This window comes from Nannobrachium achirus (genome assembly GCF_963921795.1).
Source record: "Nannobrachium achirus genome assembly, chromosome: 3".
Classification (NCBI taxonomy): domain Eukaryota; kingdom Metazoa; phylum Chordata; class Actinopteri; order Myctophiformes; family Myctophidae; genus Nannobrachium; species Nannobrachium achirus.
Window position 1 is genome coordinate 739,330 of NC_137812.1, and position 27,706 is coordinate 767,035.

The following is a 27,706-nucleotide window of genomic DNA, read 5'->3' on the forward strand; positions in this document are numbered from 1 at the left end:
TGTTGTACCGGGCGGTACTCTATCAATGCGTTGCGGTCGCGCCTCCTCTCCAGTCATTAAAGCACAACTTTTTTTTTTTTTTTTTTTACACATAAACGATTCGTCGACGCGTCGGATTAACCCCCGCGACTCGAGTCGACTTGATAAATCCTGAGTCGAAGACAGCCCTAGTGTCAAGTGGCTGCGGCGGTGTCCCCCCCCCCCCCCGATCAAACACAGTTATATTCGTGCGTCTTTTCGTAAGCAGTAAAAACTCATTGACTCCTTTTATGACTCCTTTTCGGATCCGGTGTGAAAGCCCTTTACTCTGAGATGGACGTGTGGTCCATTTGGTTCCATGTTACAGTGTGTACACTCTCAAGAGTTACAGACCTGTAAGGGTAGAATTGGAACCTTCTCAAGGTACCCAGATGGTCCCTGAACCACACTTTGAGAACCACTGTCTTAGATTTGTTTAAATTACACACTGGTATCGGATCGGTACTCTGTATCTCGAGTAGGGTTGGGTACCGAAGTCGGTACTTTTAATGGTATCGACCGAATCACGTCGGTACTACCGAGTATCGATTGAATTAAAAACGAACGGTACCAAGTTTCGGTACTCTTGAACGCACCCGTGGCCGGTCGCATCCGTAACAACATTGAATTGCTTTAGTAAACTTGCGTAGTTGCGTTACTGTGAAATGGCCCACAACTGAAAACATCCGACAATAGCCAACGATGTTATTATGATGATCCAACGTCTATGATCTCCGGCTGTGACACTGTGTGAGCATCGATCGTCACCTCTCCCCAGTCCCCAGTCCCCACGCTAACGCTGTGGACCAGAGCTACTCTCCCCATAGCCTCTCCCCCTCCGCTCGCTGCTCTGTCTTCAGGCAGCAAAGGACTGTCACCCTTTCCGTGAAAGCCTTTTTCTGTGTTGTATTAAAAAAAAGAATACAGTCCCGGGAGAGATGTGTAGTATGGTACATGTGTCTTTAGTTCCGACCGCCTAGAAAAAGTAATTGATCGGTTGAAACAAACTTTTTAAGCATGTTTGTGTTTGTTTCGCCAGCACAGCCACCCTGCCTCTGTAACTCCATGCTGCCGCTGCGCGTTCATGTATGCAGTAGACGCGAACGCGCATTCACGTTCAATGTAGTTGCATTCAACAGCGCAAATTGTTGATGTGAGGTTTAAGAATAAAGAGAAGCAAGGTCTTATTGTCACTAGCTACTCTAGTCTACAGGGACAAGAAGCAAGATGCAATGTTGTGATTGAGGTGATAATAATAATAAGAAAAACTAAGATAAGGTACTGTAGGCTAAGATGATGATGATGATGATGATAATAAATAACAATAATAATAAAAAATTAAAAACGTCAACAGTATAGCCATAGAATAGCTGTATAAAGAATGTGTTCTATTGCAGACAAACACTTGTATATAAAATAGCAGCCATAGTAGCAGTAATAGTAGTTCCATCAACTACAGTAAGCCTACTACTATACTTGACATGACAATGGCTGAACCACTGTAGAGGGCCTTAATAACCTATTGTGGTGTGTAAAATAGCCTATAGAAAAAAGTTAATAAGGGTAATAATAATAATAATAAAAATAAGAAATAAAAAAGTATCGAAAACGGTATCGAAAAAGGTATTGTATCGATTCCCAGGTATCGAAAAAGGTATCGTATCGATTCAGAGGTGAACGATACCCATCCCTAATCTCGAGTACCGCAAGTGATGGGTATCGGAAGGAACACATTATATCGGTGATATCTCTCATGTGATTATTTGTAGTGCCCACTAATGCACCTAAACATGCAATTCCAATATGGAGTTTGACTCAAATGTAGACTAAAACTAGGACTACATACAGTATATTGACAAAATGTTCAGTCTTTTTTGTTTGGTTGCGCTCAGTGTTGCACTGAGCGCAGCTTGTAGATCGTCTATTTTTAGCATGCAACCAGGCGAAAATCTGCCATTACAACGCCATCAAGACTCGCCAAAATACAAAATCAACTGTAGATTTTATATTTTAATCTTATATTTTGTCAAATAAATATTTTGACAGACAGACACGCACGCACGCACGCACGCACGCACGCACGCACGGGTGAAAACATGTCCGGCAGAGATGAATGCTTTGGTCATGATGTGAATAAATGAGCTGTTTGCTCCTATAAGTCTGATATGTGTACAAGTGAAACCAAGCCTGCAACAGTATATCATTAGCCTCAGCACTGTGCTGTATACAGAACTCTGTGTGTGTGTGTGTGTGTGTGTGTGTGTGTGTGTGTGTGTGTGTGTGTGTGTGTGTGTGTGTGTGTGTGTGTGTGTGTGCGCGCGTGCGCGTGGTGCCAAATGATCGTAACCCCCATGAAAACATTGTTCTTGCCTCCCTCCAACACAAAGGCTCATCTGTGATTAAGTCTGTGTCAGCTCCCATTCTGCTAACAGTAAGCAGACATTGATCAGCACCATGGACAGCAGCCAACATGCTATTTATCAAACAGCAGTTGACATGTTATATATCAACCAGCAGTCAACATGTTATATATCAACCAGCAGTCAACATGTTATTTATCAAACAACAAACATGTTATTTATCAAACAACAAACATGTTATTTATCAAACAGCCAACATGTTAGTTATCAAACAGCAACCAACATGTTATTTATCAAACAGCCAACATGTTTTTTTTTGTATTATCAAACAAAAGCCAACATGTTATTTATCAAGCAGCCAACATGTTATTTATCAAACAGCCAACATGTTATTTATCAAACAGCCAACATGTTATTTATCAAACAGCCAACATGTTTTTTGTATCATCAAACAGCAGCCAACATGTTATTTATCAAACAGCCAACATGTTATTTATCAAACAGCCAACATGTTATTTATCAAACAGCCAACATGTTATTTATCAAACAGCCAACATGTTATTTATCAAACAGCAGCCAACATGTTATTTATCAAACAGCCAACATGTTATTTATCAAACAGCCAACATGTTATTTATCAAACAGCAGCCAACATGTTATTTATCAAACAGCAGCCAACATGTTATTTATCAAACGGCCAACATGTTTTTTTGTATTATCAAACAGCAGCCAACATGTTATTTATCAAACAGCCAACATGTTTTTTGTATCATCAAACAGCAGCCAACATGTAGGCACTCACTCTAGCATACCTGCGGTTATACGGTACAGTACGCTGTAATGTAAGTGAAAGCTGTGCGGTGACAGGAGCTTTGCCACCTCTCCATGGAGGGCGGTGGGATAAACACCTCTCTCTGTGCCAGTCAGCCAGCATGGGCCATGGTTCAGTGACCAAGGTGTTTGCTTCCTCCTAGCTACCACGGCCCAGCAGCACATAGGTCTTTATTGAATTCCCTGCTGCCAAGCAGCACACGGCACAGGGGAGAGCTTTACTGGCCTCTACTGTGGGAACTAGTATCCACATGGATGGTAGCAATCCAACCCCATGCTTGCAGCGGTGTGTGTATGTGTGTCTGCGTCGTGTTGTGATCAGGCGCCAAGTTTTCTCAGTTCATTTTCAAGCCGATTGCGGAAGTAATGAAAAACCCTGCGGTTCTAATTAATGGCCCGGCAGGTGGCGCTAATTCCCTTCCTGTGGCCGCAGGAAAATAAAAATGTTCATCCCATCCACGACAATGGGAATTTGACAAGAGTTTACAGTTACAATTTACAATTTAGGCAATTAGGAGACGCTTTCAATCCAAAGCGACTTACAATAAGCAGGTAATACATCAATATAATAAGCAAGATAATATGTCACTACATCAACAGCAATACAACACATGCAAAACATAGGTATACCATGCACCTAAGCAGTAAAAGTATTTTTCTAAAACCTAAAAAAATGCTGTCTAGCTTCTTGTGTGGTCATCGAGGGAAGGGGAGTGTTACAGTAGTACTATGGGTTTAGGTGGAGTCTGAAGAGGTGAGTCTTCAGTCCACGGCAGAAGCTATGGCTGATCTAAGTGAGCGGGTGAGGTTGTAGGAGTTGATCAGGTTTTGGAGGTATGGAGGAGCCGTACCTTTGGCTGCTTTGAAGATCAGCATCAGTGTTTTGTATTCAGTCCGGGCCGCAACCGGGAGCCAGTGGAGGCAGCGGAGAAGGGGGGAGACGTGTGAGAATTTTGGCTGGTTGAAGACCAGTCGTGCCGCGGCATTTTGGATCAATTGGAGAGGCTTAAGTGCACATGCAGGGAGGCCAGTGAGGAGAGTGTTACAATAGTCAAGTTTTGATATGACAGATGTCTGGATGAGGAGTTGGGCTGACTCCTGAGTGAGGAAGGGTCTGATTCTACGTTATGTTTTTTCTTCTTTTTTTTTTAGGAAATTATGGTCCATTCATCCTTCTTTTGGATTGCTGAGGGGCCCATGGAGTGCTGATGGCCTTGGAACCTTTTATTCACAGCATACCATTAATCTTACAGGTTCCATGCTTGGTACATATACTGCTCAGTACTCTGGCAAGGATCTAAGCTCCCCACCATGAATGTACTTACATATCATTCAGTTAATATAAAACAAAATTATTCAGGCACGCTAGGCCCACCCTGCTGCACATGAGTGACATATGCAAGACTACTGTGCACGCCTCAAACCAAGCATAGTAGCACAGAGTTCTAATCAGCAGCACACTACAGGAGGAGGGTAAATGCAATTGTATAGTATTGTTGGCCGCATGCACAGCGCCTATAGTAACTTCAATCGTCGTTTTGTGCAAACATACTGGGAGACACAACACAGACAGTTCATGTGTTGTTTATTGCACACAATACACCATGGACATCATGGATTCTTTCTACCGCAACTATTGTGTGTTTGTGGGTGGGGGGGGGGGGGGGGGGGGGCACACTTATGGCACTTACTGGACGAGAGAGATAGCCTTGCATAGCCAGACAAATATCACTGCGTGGAAAAGGGCAATTTTTCTTTGCAATGGCAGATTCGTCTGGCTATGAGAGAGAGAGACACACACACGGGGAGAGTTCTTATGGCACTTATTCCTCTCTTAGATACGTGGCTGTGTGGGTCTGTGTGTCTGTCTGTCTGTCTGTCTGTCTGTGTGTGTCTGTGTGTATGTAGCCTGAACTTCCTAAACTTCGGCACGCCACTAGTCCCACAGTTTTGCCACCACACACTCGCGCCATATGTCAAATCGACCGGCTTACTCGGGAATCGTGGGCTATTACTTTTCTAAGAGAAAGGTTCTATAGTTTAATTGATATTAATTTATTAGTGAATTAATTTCCCCCATTGACTTATAATGGGAATTGCAAAAACTCACATTCAATTATTTGTCTCTCGCAAACCATAGGGGCTAGAGTTTCAAGACTTGGAGAGGAGGTTCATAATGATTTCAAGGATTAAATAAAAAATAATTGTGTCATTTGGCCGCATGGTGGCGCCATAACACCCCACTTTACGTTTTGGCCTGTAACTCTTGAACCGTAGGTCGGAAAATTAAAAATATTTTTTCCCTGGATTCCTTGGGTCATGACGCATCTCCCCATATAGGCCACGCCCATTTGCGCCATGATAGATTTTCCGCCATCTTGAATTTTCTCCAAAACACACTTTTTGCTCCTTCTCCTACATATTTTCTTCAAATGTCACAAAAATCGGTACACATGATCCACACACACACACACACACACACACACACACACACACACACACACACACACACACACACACACACACACACACACACACACACACACAGCTCCACTTCACACGGGTGTGATTTTTGATCTGTTGCAGAATGTGTAAAAGCATACATGTGCCTTTTCAGAGTGATGACATCGATACAACGAGTGCACATTATATGGGTTGTAGTTCTATACCTTCATTTATCCTTATGTAGTATGGCAGTGTCTTTCTTTTTTTATACAGTCTATGGTTGTTAAGATTTGCAGCGTTTTTGGAGCGGTGAAAGCGCTCCCAATAGACAGGTATGTCCGTGGGTATGTCCGTGGGTGGGTGGCTGGGTGGCTGGGTGGGTGGCTGGGTGGCTGGCCGTGTCCGTAGCCTGGCAATACCTTGAGTGGCCACACACAACACACTAGTTAAAGGAGGGGCGCTGTTTTGTGCAGGCCAGGCACACTCACCCACTCACTCACAGGCACAGTTTACAGTTTACAGTTTAGGCATTTAGCAACACACACAGGGTATAGCTGCTCAGATTCACCGCTCCACTTCGAACCGAGGTTTGATTTTTGTATTCTGTTCTGTGTTTTTGTCTCTGTTGCAAGTTCTAACGCGTAAACTCCATTAGAATTTAAGCCTATTTCCAGGTTAACATGTGAAACTCGTTTGACTGCATTAAATTAGTTCAGATGGATGATAAACTAGGGTACTTTCTAGGCTTTCTACTGGTTTTACCGAATGAAGACCCGCCCTCGCTGCAATTAGCATAGCAGCTCGCTTCGATTAGCATAGCAGCTTGCTGTGGTTAGCATAGCAGCCAATAGTAGGGATGGCCAACGGTTAACCGTTACCGTTAAACCGATAAGAAATTGGTTACCGCGGTAAGCACTAACGGTTAATTTTGACCGATAAAAAAAGAAAAGAAAAGGGAAATCAACCCATGTGTCACACCAAAAGCCCGTACACCAATATCTACGCAACATCAGGTCACCAACCATGCAACTATACGCGCTGTGGTCACACATTTCTGGACACCAATGTCTGTGTAACATCCATGCATTAATGCAACTGCGAGTCTGGACGCTGCTGTACACGCTGACTTGTTCATCAGGAAACAAATGCTCCCTCGTCGATTGGATTTTACAAAACGTCGTCACATTGAATCCCGTTTAAGAAGAGCTTAAAACACAACTTTCTAATGTTACATGTTGATGACGTGAGGAACGCTAAAGTCGTCTTGGTTACATAGTTGGCTATGCGAAAATAACAAAGCTCAGAGTCGCAAATTCAATGATCGCTGCATCAGCACACACAAAACACGGGCGAGAGATAAGAAAATGAATGAAATGGACATCACGTTTAGCCGATTCCACCATTCCAAAGTCATACGATTGGAAGTTATAGTTATTGCTCTACATGCGGCTACATGCGAGCGTCTCCGCCGTCTCGCTGCTGCTGCTGCTGCTGTTTTGTTAGGCGACTGCCAGGGAGTGCACAGAATTTTAGAGAGGCATGGGCTAACATTTCTAAAAGGGCCTTTTCAGACGGAGAAAAGTTAAGGGCTCAAGCCCCTTTTGCTGTATGTGCGCACGTGCCTGGCGAGCGCATCACATGAGACTGATCACTCATTTCAATCCCACCGTTTCTTTGCAAAAACACATTTCTTTTAGAAAACATTTGTATTCTTGTTTCTCCCAGTTTTATTGTTTTTAATGTATAAATATAGCACTTTATTATGGGGAAAAACGTGTGTAGGCCTATTTTCCTTTTTTAAATCGCTAAAATAGCGCATTTTTTAACACATTTCCTTAACGGTTAACGGTTAATTAACTGATAAGGCCTGACGGTTATCGGTTAAGAAAAAATCTCCATTTGGCCATCCCTAGCCAATAGCATTCATTTATGTTCGCATTTAGGACCAAAATAGAATGAGGATGCAAAATAGTCTTCGTTCACGGTCTATAGAAACCAATGGCGTGACACTGTCCATATTTTTACAGTCTATGGTCTTTCACATATTTTTGTTTTCTGTATGGCATCTCCACTGGAGACAAAACAATAACTGCATGGGTGGAATAAGCTCTTTCTCTCCCCCTTTACCTGGTGGAGTATAAAGAAGAAATGAAGCCCATTTTGGAAGGAAACGCCTAAAACTCTCTCTCTCTCTCTCTCTCTCTCTCTCTCTCTCTCTCTCTCTCTCTCTCTCTCTCTCTTCAAAGGAGCTTTATTGGCAAGAGAAAGCAAAGCAAGTGTAAAAAAAAAACAGAGAAATTATGTACACTTAAAAGGGAATAAAGAATTGTGTTAACAGAGCTTTGTCACATTGCAGATTAAAAATTACACAGTCATAACTTATACCGGCTTGCAGCGCCGAGAAGCTAAACCCCTTACTAGGTTCGTAATAAGAACTGCAGTTTTAAGTAACATAATGCAACTCCTTTGAACACGGTTTTATTCTTATTTATCTAGGATATGAATGTTTGTGTTTCAAGTTTAAAATATAGTTCATGTCATGCCAGCCTGAACATTTTAAGTGTTCAAGCCACACCCCTTTTACCTGGAGTATAAAGAAGAAATGAAGCCCATTTTGGAGGGAAACGCCTAAAACTCTCTCTCTCTCTCTCTCTCTCTCTCTCTCTCTCTCTCTCTCTCTCTCTCTCTCTCTCTCTCTCTCTCTCTCTCTCTCTCTCTCTCTGTGTCAGCCCCCCGCCAGAAGTGGACATTAAAGCCTCCACGATGCATGCCTGAGCGACGCGCTGGCCGCGCTGAGAGCTGTGTGATGTCCGCCTCTGATGACTCAGCAGTCAGCACTCTTCTAGTTGCATACTGATAGGCTTAGGACAGGGTCGTGCAGAGAATGTTAGAGAGGTAGAGGCTGTCATTTCTAAAGGTGGAAATAGCAGAAATAGCAGACCTCCAAGCTCACAACGCGTCGCATTGTGAGCTTGGAGTTTTGGTGCTTGATACTGAACTAATAATCAAGTCAACAGTGGAGATGAGGTGTAACGACTTGGATTTCTACACACAGAGGGCAATTCTTTCAACATAAGATAAGCCGCATTCAAGTTCAGGAGAGTTTGGACAAGGGAATTCTCTTGATTGTTGCCTTTATGTCAGGCATGTAAAGGGGGCATTTGCATTTCTTTCACCATAGTAAAAACTGCATTCATGGTCTGGAGAGGGTACTTTTTACAGACTGTTAAAAGGGCAGGGGCTCAAGCCCCCTTTGATGTCTATGTGTGCACGTGCCTGGCTTATAGGATCATAAATCACCTTCTTGTCCTTACAGTGTTGCCAGGTTTTGTGACAGAAACAAGCAGACATGGTGTACGAAAAATAGCCCAGAAGTACGAAGACACATTTGAAAAATCTGTGAATATTATGTGTTGCGCGCATCCGTGCGCACGAGGATTCAAAAGTCAGCCACCAGTCTGATTCTGAATCTGAAATCTGCAAAATCTTCCTTGACTGATCGCTAGCGTACATGTGAAAGATCCAGCTGTCCCCTCTCCCCATAGACACTAACGTGTGTGTAAAAAGAGTGAAATGCATTTCCGAGGCCGATTACGTCAAAAATAAATGTCACAATAATTTAAAACCTTTCTCACAATTATGGTTATTGATTGATGAACCATTATTGGAATAAAATAGCCAATGTACAAGCTCACCCTTCCCCGTTCACATTGAGACATGTTATGAGCTTGTAGATTGGCTATTTCTTGAATAGCCAACGCTAAAATCTAAAATGACACAGGTTTTCATGGTTTAATTGTCCAACCACTTCAACAATTTGTAATTAAAAAAAATATATGTTTAACTTCAAAACATAATAATAACAGTTTACTTTGAGAAACGTCAGAGCTTGTCCGTGTCTGTCTAGACATGTACACATTTTCAGCCCGTTCTCACACCCTCTTCTTCACCCCTCTCCCCCCTCCCCCGACGCATTCCCGACTCACTTTCAGCATCACCCGTGCGACACGTTGGAAAGCTTACAGCGTCATCCTGTCAGACTCGAACAGAGAGTCTTAGTGCCCATGCGACAACACATGTTTACTCGAATATGTTTCTGCTGTCACAGGGAATGGAACTCGGGCCTCAATTTTAGCAGTCATCCTGCTCTACCGACTGAGCTAAGGAGACTGCTGAGGAATTCCTTTTTTTTGTGCTTTTATCTTTGACAACGTGGATACTAACGGAACGTGGACACTGACGCTGACTTTGTCCCTTCTTTGAGCCGCATTCGGACGCGGAAGCAGTCCCCTGGTCAAAATGTACTATTCTGTCCATAATGGCACATAATTCGGTAACGCCGCTGAGTCGGATCATCCGCCGCTCCCTCGGCGGCGGCTCCCGGGGCTCATCAGCGGCTGAGACGGCACGGGTCCGTCGTTTATAGGGCCTTGATCGGGAACGTCTAACAGGATGGGTTTGCCGCTGTGATGTCACCCTAACAGAATCCCTTTTATGCCCATATGGAGTTCCCTGATGTCATCAATATTAATGATGCCCTGTTAGAGATCCCTGTGATGCCAGGGGAAACAAATCCCCTTTATGCCCATATATGGAGATCCCTGATGTCCACATCCCTGATGTCCACATCCCTGATGTTCACATCACTGTGGCTTGTTGCCCTTGACGAGTAATGAACTTTATGGAGCGTAACCAGTGTGCAGACTCTACTTGTCCTTCATGATTCTGCTTGTCTAGCACCTGGGCCACGGATGTGCGTGTACTATTCTTTTCATTTGTTGCCCTGAGGCGTCTTACTAGTAATAATAATAATATATGGTTCTGTATCAATCAGCTTGAGCAGATCTCATTCCAATTGGCCTGGGTAGACAACCTGGCCTGGCGGGGATATTCTCACCACGCAACAATTAACACGAGGGGATTTGCGACTCCTGTTGCGAAGCTAAAACAGCTCAAACAATGTCAAACCCATTCTAGCTGCTGAGAACTTCCCATTTGGATCATTGCTTAAAAAAGCAACATATTTATATCTTGTCCTTCATGTCCAAGAGATGAGGTGCTACAGTAGCTCGCATAGCCAGACAACATCACACTTAATGGATATAGTCTTTAAATAACTCCCTAAATACCTCGTATTCCTGATAGCGGCATGGCATCGCCATTAAACATTAGCCTTACAATCTCTCTCTTCCTGCACATCAAAGTGAATCCGTTTGTGGGATTAATCTCCTCTCCAGAGAGTGTCTGCCTGCGCATTTAAGGCATCCAAATCCCGCTGGTATTTGTATTGCATTGTAAACACATGTGCCTCAACGTGTCGTTATAACCACATGAGTTTCTAACTTACACAATAATTTTCAGTTGTGTTGTACTTTTGATGGATTTTACTGCAACAGAAGTTCTATCCATCCACCGTCCCAGTGAGGGAGCAATGGATCATCAGCACAGACTTGAACACAACAGAGACAGAGCTAGCTGGCGTTGACAGCCACCACTAGCCTCTAGCCAGAAGCGTTGACAGATTCTGTTTCGCAATAGAAACAAGCAACCAGGTCTATTAAAAGCCAAAAATAAACAACTAGGGCATGTCAGTCATGCCAGTTTATTTAAGAAATAGTACATCATTCACTCAATAGGAGCCGCTCCTTTCGCAAGTTGATGATTCATTTGCCCAATGTGGAATGTATGGAATGCATGCGCTAATAAAAAACAACATAATACTTCCTATGGTTAATATGAGCATCAAAGCAACATTTGAAATACTTTGTATCATATTTGATAGGCTGTACCACATATGGACAAATTACATCATCAACTTGCGATGGGAGTTGTCCCTATTGAGAGTAGGGATGTCAACGATTAATCGATTTTCGATTAATCGATCGATTAATCAATAATCGATTTTAATATTACATAATCGAAAATCGAAAAAAATGTTATTATTATTATTATTATTTTTTATACTATTTTTTTGGCTTAGTTAGTTAGTTTCAACCAAAATATAGGCTAATGATTAATGATAATAGTAAATGGCCATTGATTTATTATTCACACCAGCACCAACTGTAAACTGTGTAGAGTGAAGGAGCACAGCAGAGTGGCAGCTGCCTGCTACACACTCCCCTCCCCCCCTGTCTCAGACACAGGTGTGATTGATTCAGGCTTGATTGTTTGGTAGCCATCATCAAAGAAAAGGGGAAAACAGCACCCTCTGAATGGGGCTGTTAAGTATGACATCATTTTGTAGGCAGAGCAGAATTTCTGCCCTCAGTTTCCGTGATTCTTTTTACTATTTTTACTATTTACACATTTTTCTTCTCTTTGTTGTTGAAAGGAAAGTGTTAGAATTATACTTTAGTCGTTATTTTTGTCTCGGATCTGTTGAAAATAGCGAGGGACAGAAAATGATCTGGGGCAGATTCTCCTCTGCCTACAAAATGATGTCACGGCTTAAAAGCCCCAAATCTGTTCTTGAGAGATTAGGTGAACACTGACACACTAAAAAGAAAGATGAAGAGTAGTAGTTAGGCTACCAATTACCTGAAGAGCCATGTTGTACATATGTAAATGTGCATTGAAATCCAGTAAAAAAATAAACGAAAAACAGAAGAAAGAAAAACGTTTTTTTTCTTCTTTTTATTAAAAATAATAATTAATAATTAATAATCGATTATCGATTAATAATCGATTATTGCTATAGAATAATCAATTTTGATAAAGGTCCATTTTTGACATCCCTAATTGAGAGAAAGGTAAACTATCCCTTAGTGGAAATAATGAAACGTAGAAATAGCGAGATTTCCCCTGTGTCACTAATCTGCTGGACTACTGGTAAAGGGGGTAACTTTTGAGGTGGGAGTCCGATGGCTGGATATGACTTCCAAAATGTCCTCTGTGTTTTGAGCATGTTATTATAGGTGTTATATATTATTTAATCATCATCGAGATATAATCTTGTATCAGCTATGCATGCGTTGTAAGCTTGTATATCGGTGAGCAGATTAAAGCATCTGTCTTTTTTTTTGTTTGTTTGTTTGTTTTTTATAGCGTTGGTTATTCCAAAAGAGCAGATTATATAAGATGCAAGATTTTTGGAAGGAATGTTTAGGAAGGAATTCTGTAGAATCGTCCTCAAGTCTTAATGGGTCAACATGTTGTGAGCCTGTACTCCGGTCTATGAATGTGTTGTCAGCTCATTCATCAGCTATTTACGACATCATGGTGTATGTGAAATATGTAAGGCTTAAGTGGTTAATGTATTTGTTTGACTGCTGAAGCATGCTGGTCCTCGTGGACCAGCGTACAACATGAACAACACAACATGAAGCCCCATGTGGTCACCTTGTACCGCATGACAGAGCAGGACATTGCCATTTCATAGGTCATGTGCTGGGGCACATGTTAGTTCAAGCACACGCTGCACTTCAAATGTCTCCATTTGTACAATTTTACCTTTAACCCAATCCTGTGTCATTTGAAACATTAACAAAAAAACAACACCTACAGTATAGACAGTATGTCCAAAGTAAATTCATTGTTGTTCTTGAACAATTTGGAATAAATACATGGGCATGGTCTCATTTTTATTGTAACAGTTTGTTTGTTTTTCCTCAGAAAAAATAATTAACTCTATGTGCAACTGACATTGAGTAATACAAGTTTGAACTTACTAGAATAGAAGGGTTTTAATTTCTATAAATAGATGCTATAAATATATATCATATAAGACTTGGATAACACAATGCAGCCACAGTATAAAACCTTACCATAAAACATTTGATTCTTTGATCCAAATTAGAGGTCTTCACGGGTCCAATTTTAACTACCCGAACCCAAAAGGACCCGGGGGAAATGGACCCGGACCCATATGGCCCCGTCTATCATTTGGAATTTGAGAACCGTTACCCGAGCAGCCCCGAGACATGATGGATCCGATCCGAACGGCCCCGCCTGTTATTGGAGAAATTAGATCCGATACCCGAGCAGAACGAGAGATCCGAGACCCGAACGTGTGGCCCCGAAATGAAAGAATGCCAACGTTATTATATTAGAGTTGTATGAGACGTCTTTCTTACCTAACGTCGTCATGGTTGCAGCTGAATCAGCGCTGAGGCGCTGTGCTTCTCGTCAAAAAATGATCTTTTCCCAGACCAGTAAGTCAATGACAGTTTGTAAATCCAAATAAATCCATGTTTTTATTCCTTCTTCTTTGGCTAGCCAATGCTAATGCTATCGTTTTCTGTCGCATGTGTTGTTCGTATAATCTTTCTGCTTTGAGGGTCCATTTTGCTCTGCAGAGCATGACAACACGCAATGACAACTCCATTGTAAACCATTAACCAAAACGTTACGTTAATATCAACAATCTTTGATAATAATAACAATCCAACTGATACAGTGTTGTTGTGACTGAGTGAGTTCTAAACTTCACAACCAATGCATCAGATTACATGCTGCATCTTTAGTGCCATCGTGTGGCGTTATCTATTTGGTGCAATTGTTGCGTTCTCTTTCATTCAATCTCGGCCTGACTCGGCTCCACTCGGGTAACAGGAACCGGCGACTTCACTATCAGATACCCGGGAACCGGGGCATACAGCCCCGGCCCGCCCCGCGGTAAATGCTCGGAAATGGCCCCGTTACCCGGCTCGGGTCGGGTCGGATCGCGGGTAATTTCGGATCTCGGGCAGGTCCGAAGACCTCTAATCCAAATGTATTTAATATTTGGTTTGGACTTTATATAGTATATCGCTGTATAAAGTGTGTGAATCATGTTTGCTCGTCTTCCCTGAAGTAAGAACACCTTTTTTATGGAAATATTTCATATTCTGTGGAATGCAACTTTTAACAAGTCGCTGCCGCTTTGTGAATGTTTGTTTGTTTGTGTAACGTCGGACTTCGGCGTTGATTGCAGCGTCAGTTTTGACGCTATCTTGGAATAGTTTGCTCTAATCACAAGACCTGTACCTTTAAAATGACTTGTTTGTTTCTCTGAGAAAGCCCAAAATGGCCCAGGTCCCTTGGCAGGGACCTCGGATTGTTAACTCATTTGCTGCTCCAGACATGAAAGGGTTAAATGTCCAGCGTGCCGGCCGCCTGCTCCGTCCGCGGCCAGTCTCTTGTTTTGAAGGCCGGAAGTAGATCGAGCTAACTAAACGAATTCCTACTTGACGGAGCTTCAGTACTTCTGGTCCAAATGTAAACAGGGGTGGAAGATGGATCCCTTTATACTTTTGCAGTGATGTTACTAGGTTTTCAATGTAATGGGTCCCGGGACCCACAAGTGGTCATTCAAATGGGTCCCAGAAAAGTTTATGAGTCCTCAATACAATGTTTTCGAGCGCTGTGAGCTTGTAGATCGGCTATTTTCAAAATGTTTGCCTATTTCTTATATTTATTTTACAATTTGGCTAATGTTTGAACTTAGAACTACTAAAACTACTAAAACATGTGCCCCTAACGAATTCGGGCGCGCAAAATGGCGTCGGACGTCGGTGGAATCAAAACATTGACGTTTCTATCGCCTGTTTAAGACTTTCTACGTGGATTTTATTTGTGTTAACGTAGGGTAAAGTAGAATGCTTTCACCCATGAGCAATGGTGGTGTCTGTGGAATTTTAAAATGTTTTTCTTTTACCGCGACCCGGTAAATTATTTTAACATGGACTCCAATGGAGGTGCATCCCCGGGAGCCCAGGACCATGACATGAATGAGTCCCTGGGCGACTTGTATGAGTTTTTGATGCGGGATGCGCACATAATGACATCACTGCTTTTGCTATTTTAGCGAGAATCCAATGCCATCCTTGGCATCAAAAGTGTTTTTGGAGAAAATGGACGATAAAGATGAGAAAGACCGTTGGTTTCAATGTTATGGGATCACTATTGTGTGCACGTGGATGCGTGATGATGATGAATCGGGGACTCCACCCGTGCCAGCACTTTTCAGCGGACGGTACGTAGCCATTGCCAGCTTTACTGTATATACAGTATATAGCCCGCGTATTCGCGAATCGGCACTCTAGATACCTTTTAATATTTCACAAGTATTCACGGGATCGGCAACAGGTAAGACCTGAGGCTGATTCTTTGAGAACCAATGTTCTAAATCCTAAGAGTTTTCTGAAAAGAAAAAAGAAAAAACGTATGTCGCTCTATACTGTACCATCTAAAATTATACAGATACTTTACCGGACTGAATGGGTTAAACCAGGGGTCTTCAACGTTTTCAGGCCAAGAACCCCTTAGCTGAGAGAGAGATGAAGCAGGGACCCCCACAACCTTTTCATAGATTCCATATAGTTTCATTATCTATAGATCAATGTGTGTTTTCAGATACGTATTTAACCACTTGAACAGTCAATAATTAACTTGACAATCCACTCTGCACTTAGTCTGCTCTTTTTCCCCTTTATGCCAAATAGCCGATCTATAAGCTCACAACGCCTCGCAGCACGAGGCGTTGTAAATCTGCTATTTTTGTCTAAAGTTCTCAGGATATGGACGCTAGGATTCAAGTAGTTAATATGAAAAAGGAGAAAAATAAATTCCATGACAAGATTTGGAGGACCCCCTGTAGTAACTCTGAGGACCCCCTGGGGGTCCCGGACCCCCTGTTGAAGACCATTCCACTAGTCTACAGTACATTATGCCTCGTTTATACCTTGTGGCGTGCCTCTGGCACACACCATAAATAGCAGGTCTAGAAAGCTAACAACGTGTTGTGCACTGGTTGTGATCCGCTATTGTAAGTGCAACTGCGTATAAATCTGGCTTTTGCACTCCCTCCGTTTCGTTACTTATTAGCTTCTCATTAATCTTCTGTTTTGTTAAGCAATTCTCGTTTGCCTCTGTTTTACTGGGGCTGTAAATAATGGGTTTAGATTGTAATGGCCGCAGACAACAATAGAGTATACATTGAAGATTTATTGGGCCTCTGGATTCTCTCACAATGACACGATTAGGTCTTTTAGCACATTTTGCAATTCTGATGATTTTGTGAGGGCAGAAACTCTACTTATATCATTATGGAAACTGAAGAACATAAGCTGAACTCATATGAAGAAAAATGCTGTGTAGAAACTTTGAAATATGCAAGCAGAAATAGTCCTACAAAAAACAATCATAGGGATTCAATTAAGCAGGAAAGTTACCAAAAATGAGTGTGTGTGTGTGTGTGTGTGTGTGTGTGTGTGTGTGTGTGTGTGTGTGTGTGTGTGTGTGTGTGTGTGTGTGTGTGTGTGTCAAGGTTCTTGTGCCAGAGTTTCTAGGAGAAAAGTCAATACACATAGATCAGACAGTGCTAAATTTCAGTGAAATATATCAACAACAACAAATATCACAAGGTAAAAAAATATGATACAAAAATCGGAGTCAAATATGGGCCAGGTCCTGTGGTTTGTGAGTATTTTTGGATACTTGACTCAACTCGATGACTTTGACCGCAATGTTTCAAAGACAAATATTGCACTTTTGAATGCACTACATTTCTAGAAAGAGAAAAGGTACGTTAGGAATTATCCACAATCCCTTTTTCGAAATAGAACTGTATCTCTACACACTTGTGAGCTTGTATTACTATTATTGATATTTGTTGAAGTTTGTTATATATTATATATATATGACAGAGCAACCTTCACATATACAGCTAAGATTTATCCAGGAGTATTTACTGTATTCTTTGACTCAAGTACTGTGGTTGAGTTGAGGACTTTGGAACAAGGCTTCTCAAAATGGGTGTCGTGTAGGGGTGTAACGATATAGTAACTGCATCGAAATATCGTTTTTAATTAAAAAAAAATCTAAGTAAATCGAAATTAAAACAGCTAAAATCGAATCGTATCGTTTAAATGTGTATGGAATCGAATCAGCAGTGCAAATAATCGATACTACCTACTTGTGCATTGTATTAAGCATTTTTAAGAAGAAAAAATTAAAAGGAGGGTTTAATTGCTTTTCCTTTCCATATAGCTACACTGGTTTATTGATAAATTTATGTAATTTCTATATTCATGTGCAGGTTTCTCCATATGTGATCAAATACAATGTCCATGTAATTGACAGATAATCGCTGTTTACTTATTTATTGCGACCGTCAGGTCGCAGTTACTATTAAAACCTCGACCAGCTGTCCGTCCGTCCGTCCGTCCGTCCGTCCGTCCGTCCGTCCGTCCGTCCGTCAGTCAGTCTGTTACACGTCACACGTCACACTTTTGCCCTGTTCATATCTCCGCAACCGTTGCCCCCATCCATGCCAAATTTTGCATACATACTCCTTGCCTGACAAATCACAACCTCCACCCATCAATTCACACATGACTCTCTTCTAGCGCCACCCTGAGGCCGATTCTTGCAAAACACATTTTTGGACACAGCTCCTACAATTTTTGCCCTAAAATCACACAAATCGGTACACAGTATGTCTACACTCATGTCATCAACATGGATCTGTCCCATATAGCGCCACCTTCAGGCCGATTTTTTCAAAACACATTTTTGGACACTGCTCCTACAGATTTTGCACTAAAATCATGGAAATCGGTACACAGTATGTCTACACTCATCTAATCAATATGGATCTGTCCCATATAGCGCCACCAACAGGCCAATTTGTTCAAACACATTTTTGGACACTACTCCTACACATTGTGCCCTAAAATCACGCTGCGACCTGATGGTCGCTTATCTCCCTATTAGGGAGTCTTACTGGTATACATAATAATACATGTTTCCCTTAAAAACCAGCGCTATCCACACTTTTCACACAGATTTAAATTCTTTGCTAAATAGTTACTATATCGATTTTAAATCATTGAGTCGAATCTTATGTATCGTATCGTCAACCATGTACCATATCGTGATATGTATCGAATCGCCTTTAAAATGTAGCGTTACACCCCTAGTGCCGTGGCACCCTAGGGTCCCTTGACGCAAGACCAGGGGTGCCTCAGAATATTTTGAAAATATTTGAAATGTATCAATGTCACTTCAGTTTAACCACTTTAGACCCTCTGTACAACCAGTAAGACTCCCTAATCGGGAGATAAGCGACCGTCAGGTCGCAGCGTGATTTTAGGGCAAAATGTGTAGGAGCAGTGTCCAAAAATGTGGTTGAAAAAAATCGGCCTGATGGTGGCGCTGAGTGTAGACATAGTGTGTACCGATTTGTGTGATTTTAGGGCAAAATCTGTAGGAGCAGTGTCCAAAAATGTGTTTGAAAAAATCGGCCTGAAGGTGGCGCTATATGGGACAGATCCATGTTGATGACATGAGTGTAGACATACTGTGTAGCGATTTGCGTGATTTTAGGGCAAAATTGTAGGAGCAGTGTCCAAAAATATGTTTTAAGAAATCGGCCTGAAGGTGGCGCTATATGGGACAGATCCATGTTGATGACATGAGTGTAGACATACTGTGTACCGATTTGAGTGATTTTAGGGCAAAAATTGTAGGAGCAGTGTCCAAAAATGTGTTTTGCAAGAATCCGCCACATGGTGGCGCTAGAAGAGGGCCATGTGAGAAATGAGGGGTGGGGTCTCCGCGCCGCCGAGGCGGACGAATAGGTACCGGCCCCGGCTCTCCCGGTCGCTCCTAGCCCGAGTTACGGCATTTTATGTACGCTGCAGTGGCAGGGGGTCCTCCACTGGGGGCGCCACCACTTTTGCATCCGTTCTGGAGCACCAGGAGTCGGTGGTCCCCGGGAATTCCCCGTGAGCAGCCCTGTTGGGGTGGTCAGTTGGTCATTTTTGCACATTTGGTCATTTTTTACATCTGGGGGTCCCCCAGGGACCTGGGGGTCCCTGGAGGTTGTAGTTTGGCAGGCAAGGAGTGTGTGTGCAAAATCTGGCATGGATCGGGGCAACGGTTGCGGAGATATGAGCAGGGCAAAAGTGTGACATGTGACGTGTGACAGACAGACTGACGGACGGACGGACTGACTGACGGACTCACAGTTTGTGGAGGTTTTGATAGTAACTGCGACCTGACGGTCGCAACTACATGAGTTAATCAGGACTTGGTGCATTCTTTTTCAGTCTACAGTACACCAGCTATATTTTCGTCCATGCCTTCCCTCTTATCCTGAAACTGCTTTGCCTTTTTTAGTATTAAAAAATAAAAACAAAATCAATACATAAATAAATACTGCAAATAGCCAATCTACAAACATGTTGTGAGCTTGTAATCGGCTATTTGACTTTTTAAAATGTTTTTCAAAATAGTAAAACAAGGCAAAGAAGTTTAGGGGGCATGGACAAAAATAGAGCCCCAAATCACTTCACTAAAAATTGCAGATCTACAAGCTGTAACGGGTCACAATATGATGCGTTGTGAGCTTGTAGATCGTCTATTTTCCCCCCAGAATAGGAATGCTAAGGTTTAATTGGTTAAACGCCATGTATAATATAAGTTATTTAGTGTGGCAACTAGGGCATTCACGAATAGTGATTTTTAGTATTCGAATTATTCAACCTCAAAGTATTCGAATAGTCGAATATTCGACAGGACTCCAAAACTGGCCAAACTGTCAAATATTAAGTAAGCAAGAGGCGAACATTGTGAAAATAGCCGATCTACATGCTCACAACGCCTTGAGAAAACAATAAAAATAAACGAATATTCGACTTCGGTGAACAACGTCGAATAGTGACTTTGATATTCGAATATTCGAATATTTGGTGAATGCCCTAGTCTGTCCTAATGGAAACAAATCTCTCCAGTTTTCCTCGTGACATATTGTATCTTTGGGGAGAAGATTTACATATTTACCTAACATTAATATGATGATTACATTGTTGCTATAAAGCAACAATGTAATGTAGGGGTGATGTGGATGTAAAAAGTTATTTGCAGGGGTGACCTGAGCCAAAAATGTTTGAGAATCACTGCTTTAGAAGTACAATCAACCACATACTATTCTCCTTTACTCAAATTGCATTCCCTGCTCTGTCTCTCTCACGTTTCCACACAGAAAATGGACAAACACACAGATCTCCATTTACCCTTATGGTCCCCATCAGCCCTATTCTGGGCACATCATGATAGGCCAATGGTGCAAGGTAACCAAGTACATTTACTCAAGCACTGTACTCAAGTAAAACGGTTGAGGTATACCGTATTTTCCGGACTATAAGGCGCACTTAAAAGCCTTTAATTTTCTCAAAAAACGACAGTGCGCCTTATAGTCCAGTGCGCCTTATATATGGATCATTCATTGACATTGACATTCCCTTTAGCACAGCTCCATCTGTTTGATGCATAACGCAACGGTAGCGTCTATTATGTGCGCCTTATAGTCAGGTGCACCTTATATATGAAAACAGTTTGAAAATAGACCATTCATTGACAGTGCGCCTTATAGTCAGGTGCGCCTTATAGTCCAGAAAATACTGTACTTTAGATATTTGTTCAAAGATTAGTTTTTCTACCCCACTACATCTCAGAGTTGTTGTTTTTCACTCCACTACAGTAGTGATAGCTGAGTGGTTAGTGTCCATACCTAGGACTCCGGAGGCCCCAGAGGTCGCAGGTACGATTCCCCTGCTCCAGCTATCACTGCTCCCCTTCCCTCGTGCTCCTTGTGGGCAGCACTGGGTTAAGCTGAAAACTTTCTGAAAACTTTCTGAATTTCCCTCAAGGGATGATGTAGGTAAATTCTACAATTATTTGAAAACTTTAGTTACTTGTAGTGAAAAGTACAATGTTTGCCTTAGATATGTAGAAGTATAACGTAGGATACCAGTAAGACACCTAAGGGTGACATCGCGCCATGTCTTGGCCATCTGGCCAGTGATGTACTGTATATCAGACCAGTTACCCATATATGGAGACCCCTGCTACCCATATATAGAGATCCATGTACTGTATATGGAGGTATGCTTGAGACCCCAAACATGCTTACTCGGTTATTCATGATGTGAAAGTCCTTTGACGTCTATTACATCTGACATCATACATACAATCCCTTTTATGCCCATATATGGAGATCCCTGTCTGTGAACCAGCGACACAGATTTGGGCTGTCTTGGCCATACAGTATATGGATTCTGTTAGTGTGGGATGAGGCCGATGTGGCCTCCATATATAGGCATTCCCATATGAAGTCCAGTTAGATATGGGCTTAATATTGATGACATCAGGGATCTCCATGAATGGGCATAAAAGGGATTCTGTTAGTGTGGTTCCCCTGACATCACAGTGATGTCAGAGTCAATCAATCAAAACAATGGCTCAAGTAAAAAATAAATAACAAAAATCGCCCCTGTGCGAAGTAAGCGGTGCAAACACGACACGTGCATACCCCTGTCCCCTTGTATTATGAGCATGGAGATCCGTACTAATACAACGTGAAATGTAGGAGTTTGCAGCATTAAGTAATCAACTGAAGTACAGTCCTTCAGTAAAAGTACCTAGTTATTTCCACCACTGGGATTTATGTGCGTGCTCGCAGCCCAATTTTAAAAATAAATGTCCGCTTAGTTGTCACCTGGAGTCAGTTTCAAGCAATTCAGTGTTAAAGCTGAGCAGGAGAAACGATAGGGAGGGATGTGACTATTATATAACCGTTAACTGTTTTTGAGCTCCAATGCCTGGCTGTGTGTGTAGGTCCCTATGTATGAGTGTCCATAGGAGCACGGAACTCCATGTATGGAGATAACTAACGCCACGGAAAGTACGCAGAGACCGACATCACCAAAGCAGCTGATGTCAGAAAAGCAAATCCAAGGAGATACGCACGCGTGTCGTGTTTGATACCACAATCAAACACAATTTAAACATATAAAATAAAAAATTAATCATAGACACTCAAAAAACAATTTAAGTCTATAATTGCAGCGTCCCTAGTGTGGAGGTGGCGTTTTCATGGACAAACTGATCTTATTGTTGTGTAAAGCGCTTCTCAAATGGATTAGTTCACCTCCAAAATGACTTTTCTTCTATTGATTACTCACGCAATGGAGACTTGAGTTCAATAATGTTTTTTTTTTTCTTTTTTCTTTTTTTATTTGTTGCATTCCTAAGACAAAGATTTGATTATAGTAAATTTACCCCCATTGATTCTGGATGGGGACCCGAATGGATTTGGGGTCCCCAGTGAAATGCTAAATGAGGGGCTCCCGCCGGCCTATACTGGTCCAGGTGCATACCACATAAGGCATTGCCATATAGGCATTGATGCCTGACGGCGTCGCCGGTTCGATTCCCGATCCGGACGACCTTTGCCGCATGTCAGTCCCCATCTCTCCCCTCATTTCCTGTCAGTCTACTGCAAAATTAGTTAATACAGCAGCAAAATCAGTTGAACCATTTTAACCCTATACATCGGCTATTTGAAAATAGCAGATCTATAAGCTCACAATGCATTGTCACCAAAGCTATCTGTCATCTAATGTACCTGTCACCAGAGATACCTGCCACCAAAGATACCTGACGCCAAAGATACCTGACGCCAGAGATACCTGACACCAGAGGTACCTGACACCAGAGATACCTGACACCAGAGATACCTGCCGCCAAAGATACCTGACGCCAGAGATACCTGACACCAGAGGTACCTGACACCAGAGATACCTGACACCAGAGATACCTGACACCAGAGATACCTGACACCAGAGATACATGTCACCAAGATACCTCTCACCAAAGATACCTGTCACCAAAAGTAGTCTACCTGACTAAGCAGCAACACATCTGTATAACTCTAGATACGGTCACACATCTGCATGTGAAGCAATGTGGCCAACGCATGCCAAGAGTCAGAGTCATCAATGTCCCCTGTTATCTTGGGGGTTGTGGGCAGTTTTCTGGCATGTAGTTGGTTTAACTTACAGAAAGAAAACAACAAGCCAGAATGGCTGCCATTCCTGCCAAGTGAGATCAACCACTTTCCTATTGGCTGTCACCAGCGTTTCACCAATGTTGAAATGCACGCTCCAGGCACGTAACACACGTTGAAAGAGTTGCGTCAAAATGCCGCAATGGGACGCTCCCATAGAATGGAAGTGAACGGAACACTGGTGCTTCTGATTCGTATGTGTGACTGTGCCCTTATGCTTTATGACATCCACACACTTTTTTATGGATTTTTTGCAGTGTTGCAATATGCACCAATCTGCCACCCATTAAAAATCAATATGCCAAAAACTTGGTAAGAAGCACACGATTCCATAATGAAGCTGGTCGATTTGACATAATTATGCCATGTTTATGTGCTGTGACAAACGTCCGTGGGAGGAGTAGGGTGCCAAAATATATGGGTGGATATGAATAATAAATAGGATACTGTGCAACCCGACAAATATATACTCGTACACAGAAAGGAAGACACAACAGCACGTAGACACAAATGTGTGCACAAATGCGGCAGATGTGGAACCATATGTGTAGTCCAGTGGTTCTCAAAATGGGTTTCGAGGGTTCCTAGGGGGTCCCTCGCAAAACTAGGAACATCTGAAACACGTCTGCAGCTGCACTGTGTTCTTTTTCGGTTGATCGAAAATAGACGGTCATGAAGCTCACAACACGTCGGTGCATTGTGAGCCTGTTGATCGACTAAAATGTTGACTTATCTTGACAAACCTTCCTTTACTTATGGTGGTCCCTCCCTGCGATCAAATAGGGGTCTGCGTCATTATGTGTCTCACCTGCACATGAGATTTTGGGCATACAGTATATGCTCACAATTTGTTTTTAAACTATTATACTACTATAATCATTGCTGTCGGATGGAAACCTTTTATGTCCAAACCCGTTCCAAAAACATTTTATGTAGTGAAAAAATAACTGATCTACAAGCTCACAAGTCACAGCACATCATTTACACTATTTTTGTGCATCACTCTTACAGTAGGCTATTATGATGAAGTAGAGCGTTAATTTATGAAAAAAATATATAACTAGAAGCAGTGCTCTTCCGAGCACAGGTCTCCACCAGGCCACACAAATCGGCCCGTTATAGCGCCACCATGAGGCTGATTTAAAAAATGTGGGGCAGAGGTTCTGAATTAGCATCCAGGGAGTGTGTGTGCTCAGTTTGGCAGCGATCGGGCCAACGGCGCCGGAGATTAGCTGGTAACAACCAGGCCACACAAATCGGCCTGTTATAGCGCCACCATGAGGCTGATTTGAAAAATGTGGGGCAGAGGTTCTAGATTGGCATCCAGGGAGTGTGTGTGCTCAGTTTGGCAGCGATCGGGCCAACGGTGACTGAGATTAGCTGCTCACAAACTGCGAGGACGCACGGACGCACGGACGCACGGACGGACGGACGGAGGGGAAAACATACTCTCCCTCAGCCTTCGGCTGGTGGAGACAATAATAGAAACATGGAAATATAAGGTTTCTGTCTGACAGCAACGCAATAGGCTAGATGTATTGTACGATATATTGTCTCTATTCGTCTCTTTCCTGATAAAAAAAAAGATGCACATGCTGTGGTTTGACAATATCACTGATTCTGACACAATTAACACTATGCAATTTAGGGATCCTTGACATATAACTGAGAACCAATGGTCTAGTTAGCACCGTGATAAACACGTTGGCGTCTGTCATCGACAATGACCGTAGGATAAGTGCTGGGGCTGCAGATGATGTAAAATGCTCATAACATTGCCACCATGGTGAAACATATTCAGTAGAGAGAGAGAAAAAAAAGAATTGTCAGTTACTTAGCAACAGCCGGGGAGCAAGGCTTATTGAGAACATGGCTGCCAATGAAGACTGCAATGGTCAAACCCTAGCCTATGTGTAGACCTATGTATGTACAGTATGTATTATGTATAATATGGCTCTGCATGGTCCTATAGCATGTAAACATCTGTAGGCTATACTTCATCCCATGGTCAAATCAGCAATTGTCAAAAGAATGTCACAAATATTGCTTTTAAGCATTGGTCCCCCCCTGTCATTGAAACGCACAGATAGCACAGCTCTTAAGATGTTTCCACTCCAAAAATAGCCTGTAGCCTAAGTGTCAACAACAGCAATGTCCCCAAATCACTGTAGGAGACAGAGCCGTCGTCGCTTGACGGCGGTGACGCTTGCCGAACCTATACAGTAGCCTAGCTGATCTGTAAGCACACACATGGACAACGACGGGCCTGGTGAGCTTTGTAGAGCAGCTGTGGTCGCCACTGGTCGGCAAGCGGCGCCGTCGTAATCATTAAAGATGAGGGGGGACATTTTCAACAGTCCTGGGTCCCGCACACGCACGGCACGCACACACGCACATTATGCACTGCTGGCAGCCAGTGTTGCTTGGCCTGTAAACCTAGGTGAGCTGACATAATCCAAAAAAAACAGTAGCCTAATAATAATAATAATAGTAATAATAAACAATACAAAATCGTATTGTATGTCATAGTATTTAAATGAGACCACCGCATGCAAGCGCGAGCGCCGATAGCGGTGACATGAAAAAGAAAAGGGGGCCGAGAGAGAGAGAGAGAGAGAGAGAGAGAGAGAGAGAGAGAGAGAGAGAGAGAGATGTCCCCTTGCCTTCATTATCTAATGATGGAATGAATGGAACGGAGGAGCAGCGGCGTCGGTTCAGCAAAAGCTTAAGGTATGGCAACATGACTGGTGTCTTGCACGCGCGCCCTCGCACGTGCAAGACACCAGTCATGTTGCCATACCTTAGCAACAGGCACGATGAAAAGTAAATTTTATTATTTCCCCCTGTAGCCAAGGTACATGGCAGCTGCCATAGCTTGCCATACCCAATTGACGCCTCTGGAACGGAGGAGAGGAAGGTGAACGACAGAGAAGAACGAGAGGGAGACGTTAAAATTAAACGACCCACACGCACGCAAGCACAGAGAGAGCGAGAGAGAGAACAGGAGTGAAGGCAGACATATTCATTCATGTGGCTTCTAATATATCTTACCTATCTGGACGCTGGGGGAGCCGCAGAACGCCTCCTCGCGCCATGAGAGCGCGAGCAGCGCGAGCAGCGCGAGCTTCATGGTGGCGGCGGCGGTGACTTTTGATGTTGTTGCTCCTCAGCAGCTCAGTCTTCTCTTCGTTCGGAGAGAGAGAAAAAAAAAAGACGACACCTCCTCCTCCTCCTCCTCCTGCTAGCTCCTGCTTCTTCTCCTCCACCTCCTCCTCTCCTCGCCGTCACACGACAACAGAGGCCGCAGCAGCAGCAGGCTCAGCGGGGCTCCTCCGGCTCATGGCTGAAACGGTAGTATAATATATTGTGGTTGAGGGTTAGGTAAGGTGGTTTGCTTGCCTTCCTCCGCCCGCCTGTAGGGACCGTGGTGGTGCGGTGGAGCCTCTGCGGATATCTCTGCTCTATAGCTAGCTGTTCCCCCGTCGTATATCCTACCACGCACTGCACACACACACACTGAAACACACTCACTCACACACACACCTCGACGCTCTACTGCTGCTGCTGCTGCTGCTGAGGAGGAGGAGGGAGGAGGAGGGCGGTGAGGGGAATACTGATGAGGAGGAGGATGTATGCAGGGGTGTCGCACCACATTCTGGGCCCTGGGTACAAGGGTTCACTGCGGGGCCCCCCATGAATGTTCTTCATAGGGGGATGGGGTTTAACCCATTTAGACCATGCAGGAAGGCATTTATTACACACATTATTCTGTGCTTTGACTATTGAAAAATTGCAGATATACAAGCTTACAGCGCGGCACCCAGTGTCGCGCTGCAAGCTATATGTAGATCTGCTATTTTTTGAAAAATCTTGAAAATGTGTGCAAGTCTGTGAATAGGCCTATTTCAAATCCTTCTTGATAAACCTATGTTTCCCATCTCAAAATATTTCGTTCCAGGGACCCCCAGGAGCAAAATTTGAGTTACAAATGTTCGCTTAAAAAATGCATAGGCCTATATTCAAAGATGTGCACACATTTTCACGACTTTTCAAAGAGTGCCACACTGTGTGCTTGTATATCTGCTATGTTTCAATAGCTAAAGTATAAAATAAGTAAGGCCCCTCCACCTTGGGCCCTAGTAACTCAGTTACTAACCCCCCCCAACCCTTGTGACGCCCCTGGATGGATGGATGGATGGATGGGCGGCTATTTTCGGCG

General features: G+C 42.9%; 1 protein-coding gene across 3 annotated transcripts in view; it reads right to left on the reverse strand.

Annotated features, from left to right (window-relative positions):
• LOC308282517 (glutamate receptor 2-like) overlaps window positions 1-26,614 on the reverse strand; it is a gene marked incomplete at its 3' end in the record, with an annotated part of 189,786 nt that extends 163,172 nt beyond the window's left edge. For 2 of the 3 annotated variants that reach the window (XM_080722883.1, XM_080722882.1), the window contains exon 1: window positions 26,539-26,614. The remainder of the gene's footprint in view (window positions 1-26,538) is intronic. The other variant, XM_080722884.1, reaches the window with a different exon arrangement.
• Between the last annotated feature and the right edge of the window lie 1,092 nt (window positions 26,615-27,706).